We start from the raw sequence: 6,000 nt of genomic DNA, 5'->3' as shown, positions 1-6,000 counted from the left end.
ATGAAGTGCTTAGGTATAGGTTAAGTAAGGTTTAGGTGATAATTAAATAGAATAATACAAGCTAATGGGCCTTAATTTATAATTTAAAAGTTTTAAAAAAGAGTTTTAAGCCTAATAAAAATTAAAAGTAAGCCCATTAAGTCCAAACACAATCTTGAAAAATATTTTGTTTAGGTACGTTCTTGAAAATATTAGCCGAACCCTCAAAAAGTCCCCCGATTCGATAAAATTTACGTAACACTGAAAAATATGCTCTGACGGGTAAGAATACCCAACAAAGCCCATTTCTTGAAAAAATACATTTAAAACATCTTATATTAATTAATAAAAATTATTCATGTAATAAAAATAAATTTCCTAGTAATTCCCCAGTCTCCATTCCTCGTTCGAGCGCGAAATGCAACTTAAAAATCTTTAATGCCTGAACCTTTAAAATTTTATGAAATAAATTCTAACATGCAAGAATAATGCATAAAATTCATAAAAATAATTTAAACACATAATTAAATAAATCCCTAGATTGCACGCATTCAGGTTACATGAATTAAATTACTGGACCTTACATCATCAGTTAAGGAATGTAACTATCAACCGACCACTGTACAAAAGCAGATTGTAACATGTAGTGGGAACGCCACATATAAGCAAAGCTACAGTGTACGACTCTCAGAAGGATATTGACGTTGCAAACAACAGATAGAAAGATTCAAACGCACTTATTGTTACCGTTGGAAGCAAAGCCTTTAAATAGCCGAGAAAATAAGTGATACATAGAACCAAGTTGTTATTCTGCTGAAATCCTCACAAAGCTTTCTGTTTATATTCAAAAGCTCACACTTAGCGTATATACATAGCATTCAAGAGCTATACATTGAGTTTACAAGCACAAATATATATCGTTGTATTATTCGATCTTAAAGAGATCACTAGTGCTAAGTAGTTTTGGATTAGTTGAGAACTGATAAACTTTATTGAAACTAAGAGTTTCAGTTTGCCATTGTTAAATCCAAAACTGAAGGGGGTCTGTACAAGTCTTGTATTGATCAAAATCTTTTAATAAATATCCTAGCTTATAGATAGAAGGGGTGACGTAGAAGTGATTGAAATATCCGAACATCCATATATCTCGTGTCTCTTTATTTCAATTATATTCCATAACAAGATTCTCGAGTTCAGTTTATCACTAAATTGACTCATTATTTGAAAAGGTGATATAATTACCTAGTGTTTATTCAACCCCCCTTCTAAACACACTTTCACCTACCAACCGATCCTATCAAAATGTATTTTATTACGATACTTTTCATATGTACTTGTTATAACGATTTTGGTGTGTTGAGTCTGATTGATATTGACATAACAAAATTCTCGAGTTCAGTTTATCACTAAACTGACACATTATTTGAAAAGGTGATATAATTACGTAGTGTTAATTTAACCCCTTTCTAAACACACTTTCACCTACCAACCGATCCTATCAAAATGTATTTTTATTACGATACTTTTCACTGTTGTAGGTTATGGATATGTACTTAGTATAACGATTTTTGTGTGTTGAGTCTTTAGACTCTCCTAGGCGTGAATGATACAGGTGAGCATATTGATGAGGAGATTGGAGGCCCCGAAATCTGAGTAGGCGGGGTTGGATGTGCGCACACTAACCCGAGAACCTTATTTTTCTGCACATCATGTTTACGAGTTAGAAGAGATTATGGATATTTTCATACTCTTTCATTTTTATTGTAAGTGTCCAGCGATGCAACTTGTGGCATGATATGTATTGACTCTTATGTAAAAACAATCTTTATTTTAATAATATTTTACGATTTTATCTGATTGTGACACTTAATTTATATGTATACCCATGCAAGGTGCATAGATAAAGCCTTTGAATATATATTAGGTAACATGAGGTCTGACTCACAACATAAGATCATGAAACTTATTAGGAAGTTTACCGTATATTCTATACATGTTCCTAGTCAAATAATCACCTAAATTAAGGGTAAAAGTCGCTTGATCTTGATACTAACATATTTGATGTAAACATCATGTTTCATTGGTAAGGGAATGAATATGTCCGTTCATAAAGACGAGTGGTCATTTTATGTGAAACGTCTACTACTCATTTTTTTAAAATATACTATTCCTATGCTTTCGGCCGAAAATAAATATACAAAAATAAATTTTTAAAATACTTTTGCACCAATTAAAATAAACCAACCAACATATTACTTGAAAATCAAAAAGAATGTAATTCAAAACATTAAATCGTGAATCGTCAAACCAAACTTAAAACTAGCATTTTTCAAAGTAAAGCATAAGCTCTTTAATCCTTTCAAAACCACTCAACATTATCAAAAAGTCATAAACATAATCAATATCTTTAAAGTAATCTTAATGCGAAAAACTAGAAAAGATCATCGGGTTATGTGCACCATCAGTCCAGTTATTTCAACCGTCAAGACCTCCATCATCAACAAAATCATGCTCACCAGCATCGATCACAACTAGTGAATCTATTGACTGAGAAAACTTTAACCAAGATAACAAGTAAAACATATATATTCACAAGCAACATTGAAAGATACTTTTAATAAAATAACTTTTTATTAACATCCATAACTTTAAATATTTTTCCTTTCATCATAAACATTTTCTTTCATCATATACATATATGTTTTCCCTTTTATTGAATTCAGGTACTTAATTGTGACTTTCGCATCAGCTGTAGGTCGATGGATCCATCTACGTATAATCATAATATCAGGCGACGGAGACATCAGCGACACTCTCACCCGTTAATTGAGCATTTGACTTACATATCATCATATCATCGTATTAGTCACAATCAATTCAGCTCCTTCAACCTTTAATTATTTTTATCACTTATAAAAATCTATGCACATATGTATCATTTTTCTTTTAAACCAAACATGCAACATGTTTTTAATATTATTGTTTTTCATCATAAAATTGCCACAAACATTTAAAATAAACATTTTAACATTCATTAAAGCATTCAGGGCACACATTTTTCAGGTGTAAAATGATCGTTTAGCCCCTGAAACCCTAACTTTCTCAATTTACCCTTGGGCTTTCAAACGACGACCCAAACATTCAAATCTTACCATAACACCCTAAATACACCCATAAAAATTTCTTAGACGTAAACTCCCAATTCTTTTTAAAACTTAAGCATGTGTCTTAGTTTTAACTTGAATCGACTCAAAACTTAACCAAACTTCAACAAACTTGAACCATACTTTATTAACACCTAACCATACATTATAAAACTCAAATCAAACCAATTAAAACCCTTGAACAAGCCTAGGACCTGCTGGAACTTCCTGCCCTAATTCGAACCAAGCCCTAACCAATCCAAGCCATAAAATCCTTCGACCTAGACACTAACCGAGCGGAGCAGACCTTGACCACCATCCTAATACCTAGATCGACTCGTCGGACTCTACGGGACCAGCCTCTATTTCCTTTACACGACCATCCCTCAAGCCCGTCGCCTACAAGTTGCGCACGTCCCTAGCTTCAACCTACGGCCTTCCTCCTTGCACTAGCCTTCCCTCAAGCCATCTAGGACCCTGACTAGACCCTATTAGGACCCTTGAACACACCCCAAATATCAGCTAGCAGCCACTCCTTCAGGAACCCTAAACCGAAAACCCTAGCTCTCATATGATCCCAAATTTTGTTCCTTGCTTTTCCCTTACTATCCAGCTGTTAGCCAAGCTTCTATGGACCCTTAATCATGTTGAAAAATTTCCATTCTAGTAACCCTACCATGGCAGCCCCTTTGTGCATCATAAGCATGAGTTTCAATGCATGAAAATCAAAGTTTTAACATATACAAGCCATAAAAACGAAAATACAAAGGAGGGTTTCTTATTTTTCATTCAAACATGATTAAACACACATAATATGGTGTGAAAGATGTGTGAAGGAAGATTAAGGCGTGCCTTTGCGGATTTTGCGCCTCAAACTCACATGAATAGTCCCTAACGTTGTGTGTGTGTGTTGCTGATGTTTGAGAAGAGTCCTAGTGCTTTTGAGGGGTGAGGCATGTGATTGTGTTGTGTAGAGTATGGTTTCGGGACCTTATTTGTTATATAAAATATTATGATAACATGTTAGGCCGAAAAACCTAGTATAATAGGCCCATTATATAGTAGGAAAATTATTTTGTTTAGAAAAGTTTTCGAAAATATTAGTCAAGTTCCCAAGAAGTCTTTATTTTCGTTAAATCGATTATCAGTTTAAAATACGACTCGGCGTTTAAAAAAATCTCAAAATTCTTAAATAAATAAAATAATCATTTAATAAAAAAATTTCCTTTTATGATCCTCGGTCTTCGTTCCCTGATTGCGTCTAAAATAACTTTTAATACACAGTTTCATGCATTCTAATAGAAAACCGAATTTTAACCATGTAAACATGTCTACCATCACTACAAGAAAATATATTATCAACAACATTCTTACGACAACGATTTTTATTAAAACCGTTGTGTTTTTTCTTTTAACAACGGTTTAAACAAAAACCGTTATCGTAGCCTAAAAAAACCCGCTTATAGACAACGGTTTTTAAAAAACTTTGTCTTTGATGTGTCTACGACAACGGTTTTTATAAACCGTTGTCTATGAGCGTGTTTTTTTGGGCTACAACAACGGATTTTAAAAACCGTTGTCTATATGTGTTTTTGTCAAGGGTCAAAGACAACGGTTTTTGTAAACCGTTGTCTTTCAGTTGGTTTTTTGAGAACTACGACAACGGTTTTTTAAAACATTGTCGTTTTAGTGTTTTATTTGGTTAACGACAACGGTTCATTTAAACCGTTGCTAAAACCATCGCTAATTTAAAAATAACGATGGTTTTGCTTTAAACCGTCGCTAAATTTAGCAACGGTTTATATTTCGTCGCTATATATAGCGACGATTTTAAGCAAAATTGTCGCATGTTTTAAACTAGCGATGGTTTTTACCGAAACCGTCGCTAAATTTAGTGGTGGTCTCTAATAAAACCGTCGCTATTTTAAAATTTGCGACAGTTTAATGAAATAACCGTCGCTATCGACGGTTTTAACTAAAACTGTCGTAAATTGTCTATAAATATCCGCGTTTTCAGTCTATTTTCCTCACACTACTTCACAACACTTAAAATTTTTCTCTCTTACACGATTTTTAGTTTCGATAATCGTTGTCTTTGAGCGAACCTTTTAACAACAGGAGCTTTAACAACGGTTTTCAAGGCTTACGACAACGGTTAAAAACCATTGTCTTTAGGATTTTTTCTTGTAGTGCATATTCAATAAATGCAATTAAAATAATTTAATTAGGCATTTTTTATTTTTCCTAAATTTACATTCACTTGGATTAAATTACCGCATTTTGGATTTTACATGATGATACATTGAACAAACCTCCATCGGACTTTTCAAGTAATTATCACTTTTCAAGTGAAAAAGTCTGCGGTTATGGTTGTAAACCATTAGTCATTTGACCCGAGAACAATATGGAGGCTCTGCGTATCAGTATAACGCTCTGACTTGTTTACCGATTCAATTTAAGGTCAACAGATGACGAGGTTGAGTATAGTTTCGAAATATGTAGGAGTCAATACATTGTAATCGGAGATTCACCATTTGATTATGGGTGAATAGGTCTTATGTGATCTGATGAGTTAATAGTGCAAGGAATCTCTTGTCAAAGTAAGATATGTGCTATAGGGAAGGTGGTTCTTGATTTTCACAAACGATGTCATTATTATTACTCAAAGATAAATCATATCATTATCGAGTTCATTTGCAACTCTCAATATGTTAATGGTTGCAGATTCTACCGAGATATATGAGTTGAAGGGGTCGTATTGTATGGTAACCATAACTTAAAGTTCTTGTAGGCACTATCAGTGATACCTAAAGGACCATGAGGTGTTGCTATATGACAATGATTGTAATCGTACTTGAATTCTGATATTTTTTATCAA

The sequence above is a fragment of the Primulina tabacum genome, chromosome 15, assembly GCF_025594145.1.
Source record: "Primulina tabacum isolate GXHZ01 chromosome 15, ASM2559414v2, whole genome shotgun sequence".
NCBI lineage: Eukaryota > Viridiplantae > Streptophyta > Magnoliopsida > Lamiales > Gesneriaceae > Primulina > Primulina tabacum.
Note: the sequence above shows the minus strand (reverse complement) of the source record.